Source organism: Epinephelus moara, chromosome 8, assembly GCF_006386435.1.
Source record: "Epinephelus moara isolate mb chromosome 8, YSFRI_EMoa_1.0, whole genome shotgun sequence".
In the NCBI taxonomy this organism is placed as follows: domain Eukaryota; kingdom Metazoa; phylum Chordata; class Actinopteri; order Perciformes; family Serranidae; genus Epinephelus; species Epinephelus moara.
The window spans coordinates 46,040,542-46,050,763 of NC_065513.1; the positions used below are offsets into that span (position 1 = coordinate 46,040,542).

General features: G+C 40.0%; 1 protein-coding gene across 1 annotated transcript in view; it reads left to right on the plus strand.

Annotated features, from left to right (window-relative positions):
• LOC126394935 (protein mono-ADP-ribosyltransferase PARP14) overlaps nucleotides 1-10,222 on the plus strand; it is a 118,703-nt gene that overhangs the window by 86,171 nt on the left and 22,310 nt on the right. The gene's annotated exons all lie outside the window — the stretch shown is intronic.

Consider the following 10,222-nt stretch of genomic DNA (forward strand, 5'->3'; position numbering starts at 1 on the left):
TTGGACTGTGGGAGGAAGCCGGAGTGCCCGGAGAGAACCCACGCTGACACGGGGAGAACATGCAAACTCCGCACAGAAGAGCTCCCACACCTGGGATCGAACCGGCAACCCTCTTGCTGTGAGGCGAGAGTGCTAACCACCACACCACCATGCCGCCCAGCATAACTCCAATATAAGCTAAAGTTAAAGGAGCTAAATAAACTTACAGGATCAGCAAACGATGAGGAAGAAGACACAGGAAGAGAAAGAAAACACACAACGCCGGACGACCACAACCACGACCATGACAACCAGACAACAACGGTACCAATTAACAAACAATAGATGGCGCCAAAGTTCTGCTTCTCTTCTCTTCAACAGAGCTGCTACTACGGGAGCTGGGAAGTACAAAATAGGCTTTTCTCTGAAAAAGAAGCGCTTTTTCAAGGGCAGCGACACTGGAAAATAGGACAATAGACGCGCGTCTACATGCTGTCGGTGTGGGTTTGTAAATAGAGAATAATGGGGGCGTCTGTTTTGACGTGTGTCATACGGCGCCGGTGTGTTTGGCCTTTAATACTTCTCATTGGCTGTCAGGTGTCAAAATCAGGAGCCTGTTGTGTTGTCACGATACTAAAATATCAAACTTGATACTCAATACTATTTTCAATACTACAGAAAAAAAACCCAAAACAAAATTACAGCCATATATTGCTTTTTTTATTTATAAAACATCACAAAAATAACAGCAACAACACAATCTTTAGGTCAGGGCTATTCAATTACAGATTACTGGGCCAGATTTTAAAACCAGATAATGTTGATGTGCCACATTTTTAGCAGCGAGCAACCCATCCACTTTCTTTTAGCATACATGTATGTATAGATAGATAGATAGATAGACAGACAGATATATTTCATTTTTAGTTTGTCTTTAAGAGTTTGCTGTTGGCCCTGCGAGCGCGATGTGCTTGTGTAAACTTCAATAGTAAACCACAACAGTGGTGAATGAGAGACTGCTGACAGAACAGATTAAAATATGGCTTTCTACATGCTGATCACATGTACTGATAAACACTGATGGGAATAATGGCGTTATGAAGAAATAGCGTTACTAACGGTGCTACTTTTTTCAGTAACGAGTAATCAAAAAAGTTACTGTCTCTCCCGTTATAACGGCGTTACCGTTATTACAATAAAATGCGCCGATACTCGGCTTTACTTGAGTTCACTGAAGCAGCTTTCACCCAAACCAGCTCCTTCTCAGCGGAGCTCTAAAGTTTCTTTTTCTTTGCTGAGGGCAGGTGAGGGGGAAGCATAAGTCATGATGATCGGCTTAGGGAGAGTAAAATGTCATCATAAACCAGTCAGAGGCAGAGTAGGGCGGGTATTCCCAAGCACACAAGCAGGGTTGCTGTGTGGGCTTGTTTTTTTGTAAAGTCACTTACAAATATTGGTAGTCGCGGGTTGCTTATTTGGGCTTGTTCTCTAAACGTCGCCTTTCTCTCTATATATCGATCTAGTAAGTTATTTAAACGCATGATAGTATGTCGGACTGCAGGATGTTTCCACAGCTCCGCTCTCTCCTTCTCCACACACACAGGTGATGGTCAGTCAATTAATGGAGGTTCTTACACACACACACACACACACACACACACACACACACACACACACACACACACACACACACACACACCATATTCAATGTTGAGTTTCATTACATACAGTTCCATTAAGGGGGGTGTCCAAGCAATTTGACATATTTTAGCATTTTATAATCCGTGGTTTGCCCTCTCCAGGTTGGGGGAGAGTTACTGCCTCAAGCGAGGGAGTTCAAGTATCTCGTGGTCTTGTTCACGAGTGAGGGTAGAGTGGAGCATGAGATGGATCGGCGGGTCAGTGCAGCTTCTGCAGTCATGCAGGCGCTGCGCCGGTCCGTTGTGGTGAAGAGGGAGCTGAGCCCGAAAGCAAAACTTTTGATTTACTGGTCCATCTACGTCCCAGCCCTCACCTATGGTCATGAACTCTGGGTAGTGACTGAAAGAATGAGGTCACAGATACAAGCAGTGGAAATGAGTTTCCTCCGTGGGGTGTCTGTGCTCAGCCTTAGAGATATGGGGAGGAGCTTGGATATCTGGAGGGAGCTCGGAGTAGAGCTGCTGCTCCTTCAGGTCAAAGGGGGTCAGTTGAGGTGGTTCAGGCATCTGAACAGGATCCTCCTGGGTGCCTTCCGCTGGAGGTGTTTCGGGCACGTCCCACTGGTAGGAGGCCCCAGGGCAGACCCAGAACACACTGGAGGGATTATATATGTCATCTGACCTGGGCAGGGATGTAACGATATGGAAAATTTGCTATCTCGATTATAGTGACCAAATTATCACGGTAAACGATAATATCGCGATGTTTTTTCAAGCGCTGTAAAATGTCCAAAAAATAGATATATTGAAATAACTTCACTAAATCTTGTAATCACTAAATCTTGTAACTTCCTTATCATACCAAAATGTTAACAGCCAAAATCTTATATTAAAATGACACTTTCACATTAAAGGGGCAAGGGATTGGCACAGCAACAGAAAATTTTATTTTAAATGTAAACAAATTACAGGAACAAAGCTTATTTGTCTGGTGCATCTTAACAGTCAGCAAAATATGTAAACAATTTATATAGCACGAGAGGAAAAATATATATAAAAGAAAACAATGCAAGAGTAGAACAAAAAACATACAATATATAGAACAGATATCACAAATGTGCAAGAGAAACCAAAAAACCCAAAGGACAATGGTCATCATTACACAGAATAATTCACATATAAGAATTGTGCATGTGAGTCAGAGGTGTCAGTGCCTGTATGAGAAAAGGAGTGCATGCTCTCGTGTGTGTGTGTGTGTGTGTGTGTGTGTGTGTTAGGTCAAGACTGTGAGCAGTGAATTTAATTAACCTTATAAAACCAAGAGCCCCCATTAAGGCTCTCAGTCAAAGGTTAACATGGCAGCGTTTTATATTGTTTCCTTGAGCTTATGTCGAGAAAGCGTAACTGGCCATCTGTATCGATTTTAGCTCGACATACAATAACCATAATCACAGTGATTCAATCATAGTTGATCTCAATTAGCGTTACGTTATGTCACATCGGTTTATATTCTGTCGGCTCCGCTCAGTGTTTTCAGCTCCGTTTCATTTTGAAACACTTCACAACATAGCTGCTAATACGGCTATTAGCTACTCAGCTAGTATTAGCTCCTAAGTGTCTTAAATGAAAACGGAAAACCTAGTCGCTGTTTAGGAGGACAGATACAGCTCAAATGTCTCATATACATCGAGAGTTACACATTATGACAATCTCAGTAAAACCGAAGTCCCTCACACAATAACTGACATTTGCATAGCATAACTTGCATTGGCTGTAAAGCTGTGGATGACAGTCACGGAGATGAGCCAGCAGATTTGTAGTGTTGCTACCCTTCGCAGCAACTTTCTTTCTGCATGTTCTGCACACAGGATAGTTGTCCTCCACCAGCTGTCCCTCGGCATTCTTCAGAAACCCAAAGTACGCCCAGACTTCAGACTTTGTGCGTTTAGTTGGGGGGAAATGTCCTGCGTGCCGCTATCACCACCTTCCGCCATGTTTTCATTCTTTGTGTTTACACACGGTACGCATTCACGCAGCGCCTGCATCGCGAGACTTGAATGAGGCTGTTATTACATGTCCTGATGATCCACTGCGATAATGCAATTAATTTAAACATAAACGGTAATTCTTACCGTGTAAAAATTAACCGAAATTTACCGTAATATCGGTAATTGTTACATCCCTAGACCTGGGAACGTCTCAGGGTCCTCCAGAAGGAGCTGGAAAGCGGGATAGGGATGTCTGGGGTGCTTTGCTCGGCCTGCTGCCCCCATGACCCGGCCCTGGATAAGTGGATGGATGGATGGATGGAGTATTTTATAAAAAAGTAAGGCTATAGTTACTTTTCCAGGTAATTAGTTACCTTTACAGTGCTGTAACTCAGTTAGTCACTCAGTTACTTTTGGGGGAAAGTAACTAGTAACTATAACTAATTACTTTTTTAAAGTAACGTTCCCAACACTGTTGATAAAGTATTGGCTTTTTACTGGCAGAGGTTTTATTGCACTCTCACAGTAACAACCGTAGTTGTCGTCAAGTAGAGTAAGTTATATTCCCTTCGTCTGCACCGCTGCCTCTCTGCTGATGTCTGACGTCACTCTGTTGTGTGTATGTGTGTGTGTGTGTGTCTGTACTAAGTTTTAGTATCGAGTTAGTAACAGTAGAAAGCAGCATGGAGGCCAACAAAAATATCACTCTTAAGGCTCATTTATGCTCAACGTTAAAAACGGATCCAGATACGGTCAGACCCTTCTGTCCGTGCTCCATGTTCATTTCATCCGTATTTCTGCACGTTTCCATAAAGCTTATGGATACGGGCTAAACGGAGCAGTACCACCGGGAACCGTGGGGGCAGTGTTGATGTCACTACCCGATACGTAGCTCTAGTGAGACACGAAGAAGAAATAACAATTCAATTTCTCTCATCGGCAGTACTAGAGAAAAGAATTCTCAGTCCTCCAGTCGCGATGTATTTAACGGCCTCACCGACCACCGCCTCCTACAATGCTGCCCCTGTTTTTGTCTTTTATGCAAGAGGTACATTATCAATATCTCCTCCACAGTCGCCATGTTTGTTTTTGAGTTTGTTGTTGTCATAAACTTTAGACACTGGGCTGCCTCCTGGTGGATATATAGGTTAACATCCATGTCAACGTAAAGGACGCATGGAAGTATGTGGGCAGTGACAGTGACATCGTTTGAAATGGACGTATACATTTTCGTACGTAAAGGGAGCATAATGAGCCCTTACATCTCAAACTTATTCAGTCTCTCTTTTAAACTTGGCGCTGCCTTAATTTTAAACGATGATTTAGTGCTGCTTGGATGAAGACAGATGGTATGTGGTGGCAGCCTGTCATTGCATTGTGCTGGCAAAGGAGTGAAATTAGGGCATCTACCTGGGTGTCATGTTTCCATCACTGCCCATAGAAGTCAATTGGAGCTGGACTTGATAAATACTCATGACTACTGCAGAGTCATTTGTCCCTGGAGTGAAAGCTGACTGTAACCTTTCCCTTTAAATGAAAAAGGCAGATGTTAGTAGGTGTTAGGTTTTTTTTTCTCCAGTGGGAAAGTTGCCTAAATGTCTGAATTGCATATGTCTATATGTGTAGCATTGTTTTCTTCTCCACTGTTTTGAGAATTATTTACCTTTCTGATGTTTTTATTTTCCTGTATAATTCTCTAAAGATAATGGCCATTACAGATGATCTTTGTTTTCTTTTGAGTATGAGAAAAGAACATGATGTTTGTCAAATGAAATGTTCAGATGTTCTATGTGAATATAATTTCAAATGTGAACCTGATAAAAACTGAATGTTTTAATGTTTCTTTGTTTTGGTTCATGTCCAACAAGAATGGATACTTTCTGACTGATTGAATCAATTTAAGACATAATTCAGATGAATCTTTAATCATGTTCTGTACCTGATCCTTATTATTATTAAAGATTAAAGTGTTTTCTTAGCTCAGTGTGGACTGTTGTTAATGACGAAGTCAAACAAACTTTTGACTCTAATAAACTCATCTCTATTTATTTATGTACAGTGGTGGAAAAAAGTTTTTGGACACCCCATGCATTTGTGAAATATGGCATTAAGAATCACTCTTAGGTCTTCAAGTGCAATTTCTTTTAGTACAGTCACAGCCAAAATACTAAATATATCCTAAAAAAGCCATTAAAAACTTAAAATTGATTGGTTCCATAAAAAAGGTCCTACAAGGCTATCAAGAAGCCCCTGATCAATGAGAGACAGAGGTTAGCCCGGCGTCGTTGGGCGCAGGCACACAAGAACTGGACAGCCAGGAATTGCAAGATTTTGTGGTCAGATGAGTCCAGTTTCCAGCTTTATCTTCCTCCTACTAATGTGAGGGTACGCAGAAGGCCAGGCGAAGCATTATCTCCAGCATGTACAGTACCTACTGTCAAGCATGGTGGAGGCAGTATCATGGTTTGAGGATGCATGAGTGCTGCTGGTGTTGGTCATCTCACTGTCTGTGATGGCACATTGAACTCTACCAAGTATTGTACCATTCTCCAAACCCACATGCTCCCTTCTGCGCGTGTACTGTTCCGTCGAGGTAAAAACTGGATGTTTCAACAAGATAATGCCCCTTGCCACACATCCAAGGCCAGTAGAACTTGGCTGCAGGAGCACAGTATCCAGGTCTTAGAGTGGCCAGCTCAATCCCCAGACATGAGCCCTATTGAAAATCTGTGGTGGATTATCAAAAGGTCTGTTTCAAAGCATAAACCAAAGAATTTAGAAGAATTAAAAGCAGTAATTCAAGAAGAATGGGACAAGATTACCCCTCAACAGTGTGAAAGGCTCGTGGGGAACATGCCAGCCAGGATTAGAGCTCTACTACGTGCCAATGGCAGGACTACTAAATATTAATTTGATGATGTGATGGTTTATTTATTTTTTGTTCAGTTTTGAACGAATTCTCTGTTATTTGTTGACTTTGATACCGACAATGTTGAGAACTGACATATTGAAACTGTCAAGAATTTAGTTTTGTTAGTTTTTCTTGTAAACAATAAACAAAAAAATATAATTTGTATTTGTTTGTATCTGTCTAATGCAGCCACACCTTTTGAAACACAAAAAAGATTTTTCCACAAATATTTCATGATAATATTTGAGATTGTGTAAAATTTTAAGGGTGTCCGAAAACTTTTTTCCACCACTGTATGTCCTTAATCTTACCATAATCATGTTACGGGGGATACTGTCAAAGTATCCCAGTTACACTAAGTGCACTGACCAATGTTCAAGAAGAAATCCAAGACACATGAACTGAAACATCTGTTTTAGCATTTGCTAAACATCAGGTCCAACAACCACCAGCTTATTCTTACCATGAATATTATTGGTAGGAGTTGTATTAGTAATATCACAATAACATGACACATCAAGTACAACAATTAAAACTCAATTAACGTGTTTTTAATGTATTAAAAGCAAGTGCTGTGCTCTGAATAAATAAAGTCTCTGCACTGTAAATTAGAAAACAGTTGTAGGGCAGGTGATGTTTCTTTATGCAGAATTGATTTCTGGTCTAAAAGTCAGTTAAGAGGCTTCATCAAAGGGGTTTGGTGAGCGTGGGTCATTTTTGACACTAAGAACAGGAGGAGCATAAAGAAAATAGAGACATCAGTGGGGTTCAGTTGACATCATGAGTGTCTGTCAGTTAGTGTTAGAGAGGTTTATTGTCGTCCACTGTTCTCTTTGCTCATACTGTTTTACATCACTGTCTTTGTTGTTGAGTTGACTGTTGTTGATCCAGAATCCTTCACACCTGTGATTCAGTGTAGTCACGTCTTGACATCCTTTGTTATTGATAAAAGAGTCTCACCATAAATCTGAGTATGTGAGCATCCTGTAAGTGAGATTAAGATTTAATATTTGAGTGATTTTGTTCAGTTCAGTCACTGACTTCACAGTTTGGTCACTTTTTGTCTATGCTAAGCAATCATATGTCAGTTTAAATGTACTTTAGTATGTACACTTGTTTTATCAGGTATCACATAATGATTGTTTCTGTGGTTTATATATCCTATAATAAGCACAGTGGGGGTTGTTAGCTGTGACTCAACACTACTGCTCAGCATCAATGACAGGTACACCTGTTGAACAGCTGATTTCAGGCACACTGGGTCAATGAAAAACTCCAGCTGCAAAAAGTAAACTTGAAATAAAACAGCAGTCTGACGGCAAACTGTCTCAGCTTCTATACTCACTGCGACTCCTGGTGGACAGATGAAGAGTTGCAGCTGGTTTCCACACATGGTGCTAAGGGGCCTTACAGGACTTTAAATATTTACATACCTACACATCTGCAGAAACTTACACTTATATTTATGCAACTAGCTATCAAGTGTACTCAGAGTGATGATAGATAGATAGATAGATAGATAGATAGAGTACAAGTCTATCTATCTATCTATCTATCTATTGTTCTATCTATCATTCTATCGTAGTAGTCAAATCAGAGTAGAATAATTTGACAGGTATAAAGACTTAAATTATTTACAAGGTTGCTTGTCCAGAGATTATTAGTCCAGTAAAAAGAACACAGAGTTAGCACTATTTTACTCATCAATACAGCGAAGAAAACTCCGAAAAGAAAACTCTGAAACAAAAGTTTATCACTTAAACTGATTACAACCTATTTTAAAACATCAGACATCAGGACCAACGGTAAATCACTGAAACATTTGCTGAGGTAAATCTGTTCTGACTAGGATAAACTAGAAGGACTAGTAGGCCCTTACATTTCCTAAAACACTAAGCTAATTTTCAAGTCGTCATTATTTTGATAAATTAACAACATATTTGAAATATAAACTGTTCAGTTCTCTCTAAAAATACAATTCTCAACACTAAATCTGGTGACAACAACAACAGTGCAAAAATATTTACTTGCATGTGAGTTTGGTTCATGTCCTCCATCACTGCTGCTGGTTGAAATGAAATGCATGCTGGGATACTTTTGTACCGCAAGTTCACACAGGTCACCTCCAAAAGCATCCTTGATGAAATGGACGAACAAGAGGGGCGAGTATTTGGACCATACTTGGATAAATGCAAATGTTAAATTAAGTCCACCAAAGCAGAAATTCAGCGAGGCCTCAGATCTCTGGGAGAGCCTCTGATGTCATTAGGATCTGTTGTTTAGAAGCATTACAACACTCCAGTTGAAGATAAGACAAAGATAATATAAGACAGTTAAATTCATGGATAATGAAAGAAGAAGGGCACACAGATCTTACCTCTACATGACTACATATACACAAACTAACAAAAATCATGTTCACTTTCATTTTTGAATGATTGTTGAAGACCAGTGGAGAAGCTTTAATATGCAGCCCTCCATTCTGTGAGGACCTGTGTTTCCTCAGATGACCCTCCACTTAACATTTAAATGTTATTTTGCCTGACACAGTTAATATGCACTATAATAAGTCATGAAAAGATATCATGGAATCATTTACAGTGATTAACACATATTCTGGTCAGAAACAGAGGCAGCACAGTTGTTGACCTTTCAATACAAAAATCTCCAGTTCTGACACTAAAGTTTATCTTCTGAAACAAATCACATCTGATACTTACAACATCACAGAGACATCAGAACCACTGGTCAATTAACAAAGTGTTTGCTGAGGTAAATCTGCTCTGACTGAGATGACCTAGAAGGAGCAGCAGGTCCTTGCATCTCCAAATATATTAAGCTAAATTTTTAAGTAGACATTATTTGAATTAATCGATGACAGAACTGAAATATAAACCGTTACTTTCCTGCTTAAACTTGGAATTAAAAAACTAAATCTGGTGACACCAACAACACTTGCAGCACAAAAATCATAACTTACATGTGAGTTTGGTTCATGTCCTCCATCACTGCTGCTGGTTGAAGTGAAATGCATGCTGGGATACTTGTGTACCGCGAGTTCACACAGGTCACCTCCAAAAGCATCCTTGATGAAATGGATGAACAAGACAGGCGGGTATCTGGACCATACTTAGATAAATGCAAATGTTAAATTTAGGACAGTACTTCAGCCGTGACATTTCACAAGTCCACCAAAGCAGAAATTCAGAGAGGCCTCAGATCTCTGGGAGAGCCTCTGATGTCATTAGGATCTGTTGTTTAGCAGCGTTGTGATTTCCCATCACTCCAGTTTAAGACAAGACAGTTAAAGATAATATATCACAGTTTAATAAATGGATAATTAAGGAAAGAGGATGCACAGATCTTACCTCTACTCGACTCCACATACACAAACTAACACTAAATGTTAAATGTTATTTGAACTGAACATAGTGAACATGCTCTATAATAAACCGAGATAAAATACTGTGGAATCAGTTATGATGATAAACACATATTACAGTCAAAAGAACACAGAGGCAGCGCTACTTCATCGTCACTTTAAAGCATGAAAATGTTTCTGTCAGGTTGGAGCATCAACTACAGGGTTTAGTTTAGTTGTATTAATGTGTAGAATTGTCACAAACATTTATAGAATATTTAAAAGACAAAAACATGTCATGCTCAGCAAGCTAACGTTACACCACTGATTTCTCATCAAGCTA